Genomic DNA, 17,179 nt, shown 5'->3' on the forward strand with positions numbered 1-17,179 from the left:
CCGCTGAGAGACTGAGAAGAAAAGTCAACTAAAGAAAAAGAAAAAGGAGGAAAGAGAGGGATCAACGAGGTGTGTGCGTATAGGAAAAACTGACTTCCAAGTACCGATGACGGTGATGTGCTTAGCAGATGCACATCAGGTGGCTCCCCTCCAAGCCACGACAGAAAAAGGAATTTTGCCCGAATTTCAAAGGAAAAAAATCCCTCAACAGCAAAAGAAGGTCAACCAAGAAAAGATGCCAGCAAACAGCTCGAGGGGCCGAAGAGATGGCAGAAGCTATCAGGAAAGAGGATGACCAGCGACCCGAGCATCGGTTCCCCCCCCCCCCCCCCCCCCCCCCCCTCCACCCACCTGGAGATGGATGGAAGAGCTTAAGAGCTTCCTAATGAAGAAGCTGCCTGCCATGAAGGAGGCGATTAGGGTAGAAATTCAGGTGACGGTAGCAGAGGCGATGGCCACCATGCACAAGGCAATCGATGGGCTGGGGAAGCAAGTGACAACTCGGGGAGGATGATCCTCGACATGGAAAAGGCCTCGATGGAACAGAGCAACAGAATTATCGCTCTGGAGGCAGAAGTAAAAAGTTTGGTGTCGGTCCAGGAGAATTTAAGGGGGAAAGTCGAGAACTAGGAGAATAGATCCCGATGACAAAATATCTGGATCGTGAGTGTTCCTGAAGGTATTGAGGGCAAAGACGTAACGGACTACGTCGCTCAAATGCTGGGCGACATAGTCGGGAAAGACAGCTTCCCCAAACCTCCTGTTTATTTTCCAAATCTCCCAATTTTTGTGTCCAAGTCTTTCGTTGGAAGAATGAAGAGGATGGGTAGTAAGGTACCCTGGGTTAGGAGGGTGTTTTTGGAGAGGGACAGGCGGAGAGGGGGTTGGTGCTGCCAAGATTGTTGAGTTATTACTGGGCGACAAATGTTGAAAAGGTCAGGAGGTGGGCCGTGGAGGAAAGGTTGGTATGGGGGCAAATGGAGCAGGCCTCGTGCAGAGGGATGAGCTTGAGGGCACTGTTACTGACACCTCTTCCGTTCCTGTCAGATAAGTACTCCACGAGCCCGGTGATGGTTTTATCGCTCAGAGTGTGGAATCAGCGCAGGCAACATTTTAAGATGGAGGGTCAGTCACTGTCGGCATCAATTTGTGGCAATCATAGGTTTATCACAACAAGGGCTGGATTTCACATTCAGGGAGTGGGAGCAGGTGGAAATAGAGTGTTTTAGGGATCTGTTCGTGGGGGTAGGTTTGCGGAATTGGGAGAGTTGGAGGAGGAGTTCCAGTTGCCGAATGGCAATGGATTTCAGTACTTGCAAGTCAGAGACTAAGCTTCAATCAGTTTGAAATGGTGCACAAAGCGCAGATGACAGTGTCACGGATGTGTCATTTTTTTCGGGGGGGTATAGGATAAATGCAGGGGTGCTCGAGGGGACCGGCTAATCACATCCATGTATTCTGGGCCTGCTTGGAGTTGAAAGAGTTCTGGAAGTTTTTTTGCTACCTCAGAGATTCTGGGGGCGAGGTTGGCGTCCAGCCTGCGGGTGATGATAGTTGGGGTGTTGGAGGATCCAGGAGATCTGGTGGGAAGAGAAGTCGACATTTTGACCTTTGCCTCCCTGATAACCCAGAGGCGGATCTTGTTAGGGTGGCGGGATCCGGAGCCACCTGAAGTGTCGAGTGGAGTGGGTGAGTGAGTTGGCGGAAGTCCTCCATTTGGAAAAAGGGGGGGGGGGTCAGAGGACGGGTTATTTTCGAGGTGGCGGCTGTTGATCGCCTCCTTAAGGAATGGTAAACATCAGTTGGGGGGGGGGGGGTTGTTTTAATGTGTTGTGGTTTTAATGTCTTGCGTTTTTGTTATAATTGAACTGTAGGTTGGATTGGGACATGGGACATGTTTATAGTAAGACTATGGTTTGTGGATAATAGTGACTTGTGTTCTCTGTTTTGTAAATAATTTGAAAATGCCTCCAGTAAAAATATTTAATAAAAAGAAATTTAACACAGAAGGGTAAGTGATTCATTTTGGATGGAAGAATGAGAAACAATATCGGAACCTGGAACATTACCAGGCCATTCAGTCCCTCGTGCCTATTCTGCTGTTCAATGAAATCATGGCTCATCGACACTGTAACTCCATATAATCACCATTGCACCATATTACATGTGGGTTAAAAAAAGTTTATCAACCTTAGATTTAAAATTAACAATTGATTTCTGAAAAACTTCTACTACCCTTTGTGAGGATAAGTGTTTCATTATTTCACTCCGGGAAGGTCTGCCTTTAATTTTTCAACTGCCTCCTGGTTCTATATTCCCCAACTAATTGTTTCTCTCCACTCTCTCGACTCAGTATGCTCTCCTTAAGACTGGGATAAAATCAATACTTAAGTTTCTAAGTAGCAGGAAACATAACCACAATTTGTGTAATCGCTGCTCATAATTTAACCCTTTGAGTCAGGTATCATTCTGATGAGCTGACATGGAATCCCTGCAAAGCCATTTGGGCAGAATTTCCTCAACCACTTTGGGATCCTGACAGCCGCTGAAATGTATGTCAGCAACACAACCGGCCAATCAATGGGCGCACCCGCTCGGTTGTACCAATGGCAATTCTCTAATAGGCTGCTATCGAGCTCGGGAGGACTGGCAGCTCGGCAGTATCACCAGGAGCAGTGACTACTGTTGAGATATGCAGAAATATGCTGAGACCCTGCAACAATCGCAGTCGGCCAAATAAATGCCTTTTAAATTCAAATTTAAGTGCCGGAGGGGTAAGCCCTCTGAGCAAATAGCTGGGGCTGCCTTCCCAGGCCACCTCTCTGATGAAACCCCCCCCCCCCCCCCCCCCCCCCCCTGCTGGGAGACCACTTGCATTCACTGGGGGCAATCATGTCAACAAATGTCTGGTCTACAAATCCCTTTTTTAAACTGCAGAGGTGACATGAAGATTTTTCAGTGACAACTTTCAAAAGAGAATTGGACAGATACTCAAGGTGGAAAATGCAGGGCTTTGTGTGTGTGCGCGGGGAGAGGTGTGGTCAACCAATTGGCCAAGCTCTACCAACTCAGGCACGATGGGCTGAATGTTTCCTCTCCGTGCTCTATTATTTTATGGTTCTGTGTCTGGGTAGAACAGGTTCTGTGAAAGAACAGGATGGAGCTTATTGTGTTCTCTTTATGTTTCTTTATTTGCTCACTGAGTCACCCTGGCAACAATCTCCTTCCTGGTGAAACTGCAACTTTCACTGACGGTGATGGGGAAGAGCTGAACTGGTTGGATCAGCCGTGGAGATAGACTTTGGGGGTGGGGGGGGGGGGGGGGGGGGGTGTGCTGGGAGAAATCACCAACAGGGAAATGAGTTGACTCATATAATGAAGCAATGTGAGAAGTGATAGCTACTGTACAGTCAGCATAACGCACTGGCCAACAGGTCAAATAATGATCCCCTTCAAGTAGGGAAACTGATCGTGAGGACTCAACAGAGGAATTGTTTTAAAACACTGCTGCTGGATAAGGTTAATGGTTCAATTTTCTTTTGAATTTCTGAGATGCTCTGTGTTTCCTGGGACAGAACAATAATACCTGGACTTTAGGACCTTTGCAATATTAATACAAAGCAGATGATAAGTAGGGTTGTATATTTTTTTCAGATCTAATTGACAACAAAAGGCACCCTGCCAGGCAATGATACGGACATCATTGGCTACCAGGTTGGGGTGTGTCCCACTGACATCTCTGTGCAGTAACCCGGGTTAGAGTCCACTCAACTGACTGACACACAAACCATTTGGAAACTTTCTAAAACTCCCCAGTGTCAAACAGCTCTGACTAGTTTTCCCAACAGTATTCTATTCATTTCTCTCTGTATATTTTACGATTCACTCCCCAGCTTACTACACTGAGGCTATGGCACTGTGCCACTTTGAGCAACTCTATTATTTACAATGCAGGTTGGATACATTGGAATGCAAGGCTAATGAGTACTGAGATCTTAATGAGAAACATTTGCGAATTCCAGACAAGCAAATAGCTGTGTCTGAAGTTTGTTCCACCCTTGCGTGTTCAAAAACAGCAAAAACTGCAGCCAATTTTTGACTGAACTGATTTCCAATTTCTCTGGACAGTTACTGGAACCCCAGGGAATCAGCGGAGAAGAGGTTTGATCCTCTGGGTCTTTCTCACACTGTATCTATCACTGCTGAGATGGTACAAAATCTATTCAGCTCCAAGTTGCAAGAATTTCTACATTGTAGCTTCATATTGACACAAACTTCGAAGGGATTTTTAAGGTGAAAACCAATCTGGATTGCTTACGTGAGGCGGAATGTTACCTCATGATTCTCTGCAGCAGACTTTGAGAGGAAAGTCTCACCTTTGTTTATGTCTTTGTTTGAGAACAGTCCCTTATCAGGCTGAGAGTAGTTTCCGGTAACTCCAGCAACAGTGCAGTAAGTTGGGCAGCGCGGTGGTGCAATGGTTAGCCCTGCTGCCTCACGGCGCCGAGGTCCCAGGTTCAATCCCGGCTCTGGGTCACTGTCTGTGTGGAGTTTGCACATTTTCCCATGTATGTACGGGTTTCGTCCCCACAACCAAAAGATGTGCAGGATAGGTGGGTTGGCCACATTAAATTACCCCTTAATTGGAAAAAATAAATTGGGCATTTATATTTTAAAAAATACAGTATGTTTGCCACAGTGAGATAAAAATGGGGTTGTTACTTATAATGGCTGCTCCAATATGGGTTTAAAAAAATTATTTCATTGGGATGTCAGCATCATTGGCTATGTCAGCATTTATTGTCCATCCCTAATTACCCTCGAGAAGGTGGTGGTGTGCCACCTTCTTGAACCGCTGCAGTCCGAGGTGTTTGGGAGGGAGTTCCAAGGTTTTGACCCAGCAACAGTGAAGGATTGGCCGATGTATTTCTAAATCAGGATGGTAAGTGACTTGGAGGGTGTAATAAGTTGGAAGGAGTGACGGCCAACAAGCAGAGTAACTATGTACAGAGAATGGTGGTAATGGTACTGATAACTTGGACTCCAGTCTCTGGACTGGCTAGGAAAGTCCACACTCAGCCCCAGGATTCGGGCGCTCTGGCCCAATGAGTCACATGACCTTCTGAGAACCTGTCCCTTAAAGGGGTATGCTCCCACATCTCCCCCTTTAAGTCCCTGATCAACACATTACAAAGGAAATGGAACTATTTACAATATTAAACAACAAGCGAATCTCAACACAGTCCCTTATAATTAAGATGGTCCAGGGACTTCCTATTCCATGGGGAGCATCTTAATTCACTAGTGGCTGCTCCCACAGTCAAGGTAACTTTGTTTTGAACCTCAATGGGTTGATTATCGACTAGAAAAGGTGCATCCGTGCAGATGTCCTCTCCAGTTCCCACTGGAACATAACTGGGCTCTTCCTTGGGGTAGCTTGCTGCAGCATTACTTGCATCTGTAGCAATATCACTGACAGTAATACTAGGGGTGGACTGCCCCACTGGTTCAGTGTTCAATTCTTATCAAATTGTCCAGCTATTTCTTCACCCTCTTACCATGGGCTTCTATTTCATACGACACTGGACCTATTCTGGCCATGACTGTTCCAGGGATTCAGTTTGCACCAAAACACCACCTCAAATGTTCTCTCAGTTTTTGTCAAGCCATTTGTTTTTTGCACACTCTGCTTTGCCTCCACTGTGGTAGTGAGGCCCATTTAAGGGGGTGGCTGGAGGCTGAAACTAAAAGGGAAAATGATGGAAAATCTCAGCAGCTCTGACAGGATCTGTAAGGAGAGAAAAGAGCTAACGTTTCGAGTCCAGATGACACTTTGTCAATGCTAAAAGGCATAGAAAATGGGAGATATTTATGCTGTTGGGTGAGGGAATGAAAGATGCGTCATCTCTCTCTGGGGACTACCATTAGCACTCTTTTCATATTGCATAGAATTTACAGTGCAGAAGGAGGCCATTTGGCCCATCGAGTCTGCACCGGCTCTTGGAAAGAGCATCCTGCCCAAGGTCAACACCTCCACCCTATCCCTATAACCCAGTAACCCCACCCAACACTAAGGGCAATTTTGGACACTAAGGGCAATTTAGCATGGCCAATCCACCTAACCTGCACATCTTTGGACTGTGGGAGGAAACCGGAGTACCCGGAGGAAACCCACGCACACACGGGGAGGATGTGCAGACTCCGCACAGGCAGTGACCCAAGCCGGAATCGAACCTGGGACCCTGGATCTGTGAAGCGATTGTGCTATCCACAATGCTACCGTGCTGCCCTTGGTTTATTTACAGAGATGCCGGTGGTTACTTATACATGGCTGCGTTAAGTTTGCAAAGCCCTCTCCACCAATCCATTCAAGGAGTGGTGGTACAGTGAGGTATGCAAATTATTAGTGTCAAATGCTTAGGGAGGCGGTGGTTCAGTGGTGTTATCACTGGACTAGTAATCCTGAGGCCCAGGGTTGGAATCCCATCACAGGAAATGGTGAAATTTTAATTCAATAAACTCTGGAATTAAAAGTCTAATGGTAACCATGAGTTCATTGTTGATTGTCGTAAAAACCCATTGTGACAGTAAAGGTTATTTATTTATTTATTTTATGTCCTTTAGGAAAATAAATCTGCCGCCTTCACCTGGTCTGGCCTGCATGTTACTCCAGATCCACAGCAATGTGGGTGACTCTTAATTGTTCTAAGGAATGGGCAATAAATGCTGGCCCAGCCAGTGACACCCACATCACATGGCTGAATTTAAAAAAATTGACGACCTGAAATGCTAGAGCTCCTCATTGATAAATGCGGTCTCGCCCAAAACCAACATCTCCGGCAAACCAAGAGTGGCAAAGGTTTGCCTCAACTTTCCACTATTGCCAAATAAGTCGTGATCTTCATTTCATAGATGTCTCGCCATTTGAGCGTGCATCCCCTATAATAACAATAATAATAATAATCGCTTATTGTCACAAGTAGGCTTCAATGAACTTACTTAGTCCCCACATTCCGGCGCCTGTTCAGGGAAGCCGGTACGGGAATTGCACCTGCGCTGCTGGCATTGTTCTGTATTGCAAGCCAGCTATTTAGCCCACTGTGCTATACCAGCCCCTTTAGGAGTAGCCCCTGTAAGTAGGAACATGGCGACTTCCAGCGACGGCTGTGGTTTGACTGGTTCCACACAAGGTGGCTCCTGTTTGGAGGTGTCGGTTTTGGACCTTCTTGATCAATCACCTGATCAATGATTTTGGGTGACAAATTGTGTGCAGAGTGGAGGGTGGTGGATTCTCTCCCAGGGTCGAATGAAGAGAGGGTACCAGACGCGGCTAAAGTCTGTGAAAGCCCTAACTCAGGAGTTGGAAGAGCCTCGTGGTAATGAAGGGCAACAGCGTTTTGGAAACAGCGAAAGGAAATCCAGGGGGACTGGTCGATAGCGATTGAGGGCGTTTTAGCACCCCTTCGCAGGTCTTTGGACCAAGTGGAGAAGCATCTAAAGGCACAGGGTGCGACGATCAAAGAGGTGAATGATGGTCTCGCACCAGTGACTGGATCGTGTTGTTGGAGGCGGAAATATCGCTGCTGGGGGACACGTGCAAGGTGCTGCGGGCAAGGATGGATGACCAGGAAAATGATCCAGGTGGCAGCATTTGTGCATCGTAGGTCTGCCGGAGGCAGTGGAGGAAACAAATGCCACCAGGTATGTCACCAGGAAGTTGGTAGAGGAGAAGATATTTGAGAGTCTCTGAAGTGGATCGTGCCCACCGGACCTTGAGACAGAATCTGAGGGTGGGGGAGCCACCCTGGGCTGTGATTGTGCATATGCACAAATTTCAGAACAAAGAAAAGATTCTGAGGTGACCAAGGCAACTTGGAACTGTTGCTTTGATTCGACTTGATTTGATTTGTCACATGTACCGAAGTACAATAAAAAGTATTTTTCTGCGGCCAAGGGAATATATGCAGTTGACAAAAAAATAATCGGCAGAGTAAATTGACAAATGGAACATCAACAGTGATTGGTTACAGTGCAGAACAAGGTGCCAACTAAATCAAATACATGAGCAAGAGCAGCATAGAGCGTCGTGAATAATGTTCTTACAGTGAATAGATCAGCACGAGGGACAGTGGTTGAGGAGTCTAGTAGCTGTGGGGAAGAAGCTGTTCCTATGTCTGGATGTGCGGGTCTTCAGACTTCTGTACCTTCTGCCTGATGGAAGGGTCTGGAAGAGGGCAAAATCTGGGTGGGAGGGGTCTCTGATAATGCTGTCTGCCTTCCTGAGGCAGCGGGAGGTGACACCCAGGAACTTAAAGCTATCGATCATCTCCACTTCGGAGCCATTGATGCAGATGGGGGGCGGGTGCCGTGCTATGCTTCCTGAAGTCGATGATCAGTTCCTTGGTCTTTCCGACATTTAGAGAGCCAGGAGCAGACCCGGGTCTGGACATATCAGGACATTGGGGCTAACCTGGCCAGGTGACGGGTGGGGTTCAGGGCCAAGGAGGCATTCTTCAGGAGCAAGGTTCGGTTTGGGGTGCCGTTTTACTGTGTCTCCCAATACCATCTCTGATGCTTTTTTTAATAATGCATATAGAGGGGCCAATGTCGTGGACACATTTGGAATAAACCTTTTACCTTAGTTTATCATCAAAAGGAAAGATTTTAACTCTGACACATTCTTTGGGGCTGGTGTGTCTTCAATGGTCTGAGCTTTATCTTCCATCAGTGCAATCCTTATCTATCAACTCTAAATCCTAAATAAGTCCCGTAATTTGCCTTAAAGGTGCATTTCTCTCTCTTTAATCTTTCATCAGCCTCTTGGAACCTTTTTCAAACCTCCTCTAGATTGGTTAGGCATCCAAGTTAACCTTAGGTAAATCTTGCAATAGGCTCTCCATTGTACGTTGAAAGATTGCACAAGCCGATGATATTCCAAATGGCAGTCTAGGGTACTGGTATCGACCTTTATGTGTGATGATAGTGACAAACTCTCTGGATGCTTCATCCAGCTCCAGGTGCTGGTATGCGTGACTCATGTCTAACTTGGAGTAAGTTAGACTTCCAGCTTGGTGTACAGGTCCTCTATTTAAGGTATAGGATACCTGTCCAATTTTGCCGCTTGATTGATCGTTAATTTATAGCAGTCACCTATTTGTACAGACTTACATGGCTCAAGCATTGGCACAATGGAAGCTGCCCATTCCACAAACTGCAAGAGCTTGAAAATGCCCAAACCTTCTCACCTAAGTTCAGTTTCCACCTTCTCATGCAGGGAATAGGGCATGGGTCGTGCTCTGTAAAATGTTGGTGTTTGAAGAACATAGAACAGTACAGCACAGAACAGGCCCTTCGGCCCTCGATGTTGTGCGAGTATTGTCCGAAACCAAGATCAAGCTATCCCACTCCCTGTCGTTCTGGTGTGCTCCATGTGCCTATCCAATAACCGCTTGAAAGTTCCGAAAGTGTCCGACTCCACTATCACAGCAGGCAGTCCATTCCACACCCTAACCACGCTCTGAGTAAAGAACCTACCTCGGACATCCCTCCTATATCTCTCACCCTGAATCTTATAGTAATGCCCCCTTGTAACAGCTCCATCCACCCGAGGAAATAGTCTCTGAACATCCACTCTATCTATTCTCCTCATCATCTTATAAACCTCTATTATGTCGACTCCCATCCTCCTCGCTCCAAAGAGAAAAGCCCTAGCTCCCTCAATCTTTCCTCATAAGACCTATCCTCCAAAGCAGGCAGCATCCTGATTAATCTCCTTTGCACCCTTTCCAATGCTTCCACATCCTTCCTGTAGTGAGGTGACCAGAACTGCACACAATAATCCAAATGTGGTCTCAACATGTACAGTTGCAGCAAAACCCTGCGGCTCTTCAACTCAAGCCCCCTGTTAATAAACGCTAACACACTATAGGCCTTCTTCACGGCTCTATCCACTTGAGGGGCAACCTTCAGAGATCTGTGGACATGAACTGGTGATAAGAGCCACAATGGTGGTTTGGGAAGGGCAGGTGCTGTAAGTATAAACAGGCAGGGAAGCATCATGCCACCAGATCTCAGGCAGGTTTATGTCAAACCTATAATGTTAATAAAATCACCCACATTAAAGGTCATGGCTGCTGACGGCACTGACAAATTAACGAACATTCTGGAAGAACGTATGAAGAGGGATGGTGATCCTTAATTCTCTGGCCGAATCCAAGGAACCAAGGGTAAGGGTGTTGTATGGGACAGGAAGGAAATTGGCCAGATTAACCTCAACAGGGTGTGGGAGGGCAGGAAGATCAGCAAAAGCGAATAATGAAATTGTTGGGTTTGCTACTCATAAGTAGGCAGCAACAGATGCCTTCATAAACTCTTCAGAAATTTCTGAGATATGAAGAGGATAGTTGTGGCTAGTATAAGGGGTACTTCTTCATAGAACATACAGTGCAGAAGGAGGCCATTCGGCCCATCAAGTCTGCATTGACCCACTTAAGCCCTCACTTCCACCCTATCCCCGTAACCCCAATAACCCCTCCAACCTTTTTAGGTCACTAAGGGCAATTTACCATGGCCAATCCACCTAACCTGCACGTCTCTGGACTGTGGGAGGAAACCAGAGCACCCGGAGGAAACCCACGCAGACACGGGGAGAACGTGCAGACTCCACACAGACAGTGACCCAGCAGGGAACCCGAACCTGGGACCCCAGCGCCGCGAAGCCACAATGCTATCCACTTGTGCTACCGTGCTGCCCTGAATCTGGAAAAATAGGAGCGGAGGCAGAGAAGTTGTGATGGTTTGGAACAGAGTTTGAAGGGTAAGTCCCAGAGATATGAGAAACAAAAGGGAGCATGACAAAGGAGGATACTCAGGGTGTGAAAGGGGGAAAAAAAGGATTAAAATGATAGAGTTTCGGCAGAAAGTAAATGCAAACAGAGGAAGTTCAGGTTATCTAGGCACAATAAAGGTTAAGAGAGAAAGAGATATGCTGGCTGTCGGCAAGGAGGAAACACATTGAGAGTCCAAAGTTATCAAGTTCTGCGGTGGGGTGAAATTCACTTGTAAATACAGTGGAGTCACCAGTCTCGAGCATCGACAAACCAATGGTTAGGGGTCCAAAGGTTCTGAATTCACTTGCTGTTTGAGAGGCAGTGTATTGGAGAATTTTATTTCAATTACTTTATACAGAGGAAAGTGAATGTATGAAATGGACTGGGCTGCCCAATGGAGGCATTTTGCATCAGCAAAATTCAAGCAAGTATCCACAATTATAAGTAGTTCCTTCGAAACTGAAATTGAACAGATAAACAGAAGTGACATTTCCTGGCACTCAACATGTATGTGCTCTCCAGTTAAACAGAAATACCAAATTCAAAGGAGATCAATGAATTAAAGCACAAAAGTCTCTAATTTGGAAGTAATACATTATAGTCCAAATAAGTGTGACTGGGACCCAATCTATACAACTGAGACTCGTTCTTTCCCCAAGTGTCCTGCATTCTCTGGATTTTTATCTTCATACCAACTTCTTCCTCATTAAAAGATTTCCTCTGGATGTATGTAAATTTTGGCCTTCAAGCCTCATATTTTGCATAGGCCGCCAGCCTGGTTGCCTTGTTTTTAATCACAGCGGCTGGACCCCTCCCTGTAGGCATCAAAAAGTTTGTTCTTCCACTACTTTGTGGGCAGCACGGTAGCATGGTGGTTAGCATAAATGCTTCACAGCTCCAGGGTCCCAGGTTCGATTCCTGGCTGGGTCACTGTCTGTGCGGAGTCTGCACGCCCTCCCCGTGTGTGCGTGGGTTTCCTCCGGGTGCTCCGGTTTCCTCCCACAGTCCAAAGATGTGCGGGTTAGGTGGATTGGCCATGCTAAATTGCCCGTAGTGTCCTAAAATGTAAGGTTAAGGGGGGGGGTTGTTGGGTAACGGGTATAGGATGGATACGTGGGTTTGAGTAGGGTGATCATTGCTCGGCACAACATCGAGGGCCGAAGGGCCTGTTCTGTGCTGTACTGTTCTACTGTTCTATGTTCTACTGAGCGGATAACCATTAACCATCAATTTGATCATGATGGGAGCCACTTTGCCCACCATAATATTAGTTAACCTGTACACATTCGACCATAGAATCCCTACAGTGGAGAAAGAGGCCACTCGACCCATCAGGTCTGCACCGACCCTTCAAAAGAGCACTCTACCCATGTCCACACCCCAGTCCACCCCGCCCCAACCGTGTAACCACGTATCCTACCCTGCACATCCCTGGACATGAAGGGGCAATTTAGCATGGACAATACACCTAACTGGCACTCTTTAGACCAGGTATTGTCAAACTCGGGACGAGATCCATGGGTGGCTGTTATCGCCTTCTCAGGGGCTCTTGCCGTTAAATTAATTGCATATGTATGCATAGTCGCCAAGGACTTCGGGTGATAAAGCCCTTTTACCATTTCTATGAAGGTCTCCGTCTCGGGTCCTCTGGAGATGTCAAGTTCCTTATCAACTTAAATGTGTGGACACCGCAGGGTGTTAACAGTATCATCCTCTGTGTCTCTTCCCCACCCTCACCCCCATTTTGTTTGCTTTGAAGAAATGTCACAGGCGTTCAACATATTGAACCCTATCTTCAGAATTAGGGTTGAATGGCTAAAGCATTCTGAATAGAGGCATTATGGTAACTCCCTGACTGCCGAATAGATGAGATACAGCAACTTCTACAAGAGGCCTGCTCTGCTGTTCTCTGCGGGTAATGCAAAGTGCTCCGTTGATCCTCATCACCAAGTGTAACAGCTTGGAACGTGTGGCAACCATCAAACAGAGTAACTATAGAACTTCTTATTAACAATATAACAATGCACAGAGAATTATAATAATTCCACCGATTACTTTGAATTCAGTCTCTAGATTTGCCAGGAAAACCCACGCTCAGCCCCAGCCAGTTGGCCAAACGATTCACATACCCTCCGAGAAGCTGCCCCTTAAACCGTAACTGTGGTTCACTGAACTTTCTTGATGATTAGCTGTTACATATTGGCTATCATAGAGGGGAACTTCCAGGTGGTGGTCTTTCCATGCGTCTTCTACCCTTATCCTTCTAGTTAGTAGAGGTCAGGGGCTTGGAAGATGCTGTCGAAGGAGCCTGGCTGCATCGCATCCTAAATAAATAATAGCTTATTGTCACAAGTAGGCTTCAATGAAGTTACTGTGAAAAGCCCCTAGTCGCCATATTCCGGCGCCTGATCGGGGAGGCCAGTACGGGAATTGAACCCGCGCTGCTGGCCTTGTTCTGCATTACAAGCCAGCTGTTTAGCCCACTGTGCTAAACCAACACCCTGATGGTCCACACTGCTGCCACTGTACATCGGGGGTACAGGGAGTGAATGTTTGTGGATGGGGTGCTAATTAAGCTGGCTGCTTTGTCCTGGATGGTGTCTTGCTGAGTGTTCTTGGAGCTGCACTCAAGTGGGGAGTCATAGTGTCCGACAGCACAGGAAAGGCCATTCAGCCCGCTTGCGACGGTCAAAAACAACCATCCAACCATTCCAATCCCATTTTCAAGCACTTGGTCCATAACCTTATATGCCCTGGGATCGCAAGTGCACATATAAATACTTCTTAAATGTTATGAGGTCTCTGCCTCCACCACCCTTTCAGGCAGTGAGTTCTAAACTACCACCACCATCTGGATAAAAAGGTTTTTCCTCCCATCCCCTCTAAATCTCCTGCCCTTACTTGAAATCTATGTCTCGTGGTCATTGATCCCTCCACCAAGGGGAAAGGCTTCTTCCTGTCTACTCTATCTATGTCACTCATAATTGCATACATCTCAATAATGCCCTGCCCATAGTCTCCTCTGCTTCAAGGAAAACAACCTCAGTCTATCCAATCACTCTTCATAGCTAAAACTCTCCAGCCCAGGCAACGTCCTGGTAAATCTTCTCTGCACCTTTTCCAGTGCTATCACATCCCTCCTACAATGTGGATTCCAGAACTGCACACAATACTCTAGCTGTGGCCTAACCAGCATTGTATACAGTTCCAGCACAACCTCCCTGCTCAATGCCTTGGCTAATAAAGGCAAGTATACCAAATGCCTGCATAGCACTGTATCCACCTGCTCTGCTACCTTAAGGGACTGGTGTAATGCACACCAAGGTATCTCTGATCCCCGGTGGTTCCGAGGGTCCTGCTGTTTATCATGAATTCCCTTGCCTTGTTTGTCCTGCCCAAGTACATCACCTCACACTTATCCGGATTGAATTCCATTTTCCACTCAACAGCCCATCTGAACAGCCTGTATATCCTCCTGCAATCTAAAGCTATCCTCCTCACTATTTACCACCTGTAAGGATCCTCCTGTTAATCCCTGTTTGTCCTTTGTTTATTTCCTTTATTTTGGCTTTTATAATTTTTGTACCTGAAAAATTAATAGGGCCTGCAGCTTTAAGATGGTCTTCACCTTTAGTTTTATAAAAAAGGAATCCAGCAGGATGTTCTGGCATCAGTGATTACTCACCTTGATGGACTTGGCTGTCAGCCAATGAGCTGTTTACTTTGACGGGCTCTTAGATGATAGTCCATGCTGATTGGTGCTGACCATTCCAAAGAGTTCTGCCAAGGACAGGAAGGCTTCCTCTGGGTTTTAATTTCAGTTTGGTCAAGAAACTGGAGGGTCAAAGCCCTGATCTCTCTGCCTTACCTGATGGACTGTCCATCAGAGGTTCAAATTAAAGATCTTTCTCTCTCTACAGTTAGATTTGCAAGAACACTCAGTCCAGCAACAGCTGCAGGCAGGGACAGCTGTTTAAGGAGCTCTCTGTAAAATCACGTGAGTGTAACTCTATTTTTCCTCAGTAAAGCTAAGGGGCATTCTGGTGAAGTTGGAAACAAATAAGAATTACGCAGGTGCGAGGTTGTTCTTCTGAGCGAACGCCCAGGTTAATTAAAATTGAAAGTGACTCCCCAGAGGAAATCCCACAGTCTAGGGATTCCGACTGACTGTTCCAGCCAGACGATTGTCAGCCATCCAACCGGTGGATCTCAATCAGTCGCCATCCCGGAAGGACAGTCAGCTGAAAAAACAACTTCAACATCTGAAGCAAGGGGACTCATCTTCCATCGTCTTATTTTTATTTCTCCCCTCCCTCTGCATGTGTCTGTCTTGTGTGTGTTTGGGTAGAGGGTGGGACAGTAAAGGAGTGGGCCGTTATTCTGGTATCATTTTAGCATATCTTATCCCTATTGTTGTTACAAATAAACAGTTGTTGTGTTTCACTTACAAATCTTACGCCTGGAAGTCACTGGAGCTGTCAAGAGCCAAAGATCTCGAAAGCTTTTTCTGAATTATTGTTTAATTCACTAATGTTGGGACTCCGGGGGGCCCGTGGGGCTGGAATTGACCATGCACTAGCCCAGGGTGTCGTAACACACCCCACCAATTTTTGTACCATCTGCAAACTTACTGATCAACCCTCCTCCATCCATATTTAAATCATTTATATAAATCACAAACAGGAAGGACCCCAACACTGATCCCTGGGGGCCCGCTGGACACAGGCTTCCAATCGGAAAACATCCCTCGACCAGCAAGCTCTGTCACCCAACCAATTTTCAATCCAATGTGCTAAATTTACTTGGATCCCATGGGTTCTTACATTCAGTCTCCCATGTGGGACCTTATCAAAAGCCTTGCTTAAGCCCAAACAGACTACGTCAAAAGCATTTCCCTCATCTACACACCCGGTCACCTCTTCAGGAAATTCAATCAAGTTGGTTAGATATGTATTTATCTAATCAAGAGTACAAAAGAGAAACGGGACTGACCGCCAATGTGACAGAAACAAGCATACGGGCAGATTAGGTAATTTAATTTCTAATGAGTAGAAAGAGGTTTTAAGATATCTCAGTGCAGCATGTAGAGTTTTAAATGATATTGAGAAGGTGAGACCTTTTTTGAATCCCCTCATTTAGCTCTTCTTGATTTAATTTTAGACATATCTAATCAATCACCCCATAGCATTGCCTCATTTCAGCTTTCCTCATATTAGACAGCATCCTCGTGAATCTGCATTGTATTTTCAACTACCTCCACATCCTTCCTTTGGTGTGGAGTCCAAACTGTGGGTTACTGAACTTTCTTGGTGATCAGTCATTACGTATTGACATTAATATTCATATATTAATATACCTCTTCCCATAAAACCCATTATTCAATTAGGGTTCTTTATGGCATGATACACTTGAGTGTCTTGGTGAACCTGAACCTCAAATTCCTTCATTTTATCACTCATCCTGTTTAACATCCAAGTACAACTATTCCCTTCAAAATGCAAAATATGCCACTTCTTCAATCCTGTGGGTCACAACATACTTCAAACTACACAGAAAGTAACCTTAACTTGCACTCGGTTTCTGACACTTTAACCAGTTTTATCAGTCACATTTGCGACCTTCTCCCCAATTCCCCAAACCCTTAATCTTCTCTCGGAGTTTCCTGTATGGTACCTTGGCAAAGACTTTCTTAAATCCATATTTATCATTTTTAAAAGTGAATTTAGAGTACACAATTCTTTTTTTTCCAATTAAAGGGCAATTTAGTGTGGCCAATTCACCCACCCTGCACATCCATTTTGGTTTGTGGGGTGAGACCTGGGAAGATCTAAAGAGAATGTGCAAACTCCATACGGACAGTGACCTGGGGCCATAATCAAACCCTGGTCCTTGGCGCCGTGAGGCAGCAGTGCTAACCACTGCGCCATCGTGTCACCCTGAATCCATATCTACCAGATCACTGCATTTCACTGTCCGCCATATCGATTACTTCCTCAAAGACTCTATCAGATTTGTAAGTTTGTCACTATTATTTTTCATTCATCGAGAACTTTAGAAATTTTGTCTGCAATTGAAAATTCAAAAAGTGTTCCTGACCATGGAATTGAAACTAACTGGTCTGCAGTTACCTTGCCTGGTGTCCCAATTAGAAAATTGGTCTTGCACCGCACACTCTCTCATCCTCTGGTATAATTCACAATATAACCTCATTTAATAATTACTGTGGTTTCTATTTCTTCCCACATTTCCCTCAGGATCAATGGATGAATTTAATTTGATCTCAGCCCTCTTTTTAACATTTACTAGGGATGAGTGATGCATTTATAGTGAGCATATGGAGGGTGATGGTG

The 17,179-nt window shown here is 45.8% G+C and overlaps 1 protein-coding gene across 4 annotated transcripts in view; it reads right to left on the reverse strand.

The window, feature by feature from the left end:
- Positions 1–17,179, reverse strand: part of LOC119978411 (transcription factor ETV6-like) — a 134,234-nt gene that overhangs the window by 47,070 nt on the left and 69,985 nt on the right. The window lies entirely within an intron of this gene.

Source organism: Scyliorhinus canicula, chromosome 15, assembly GCF_902713615.1.
Source record: "Scyliorhinus canicula chromosome 15, sScyCan1.1, whole genome shotgun sequence".
NCBI lineage: Eukaryota > Metazoa > Chordata > Chondrichthyes > Carcharhiniformes > Scyliorhinidae > Scyliorhinus > Scyliorhinus canicula.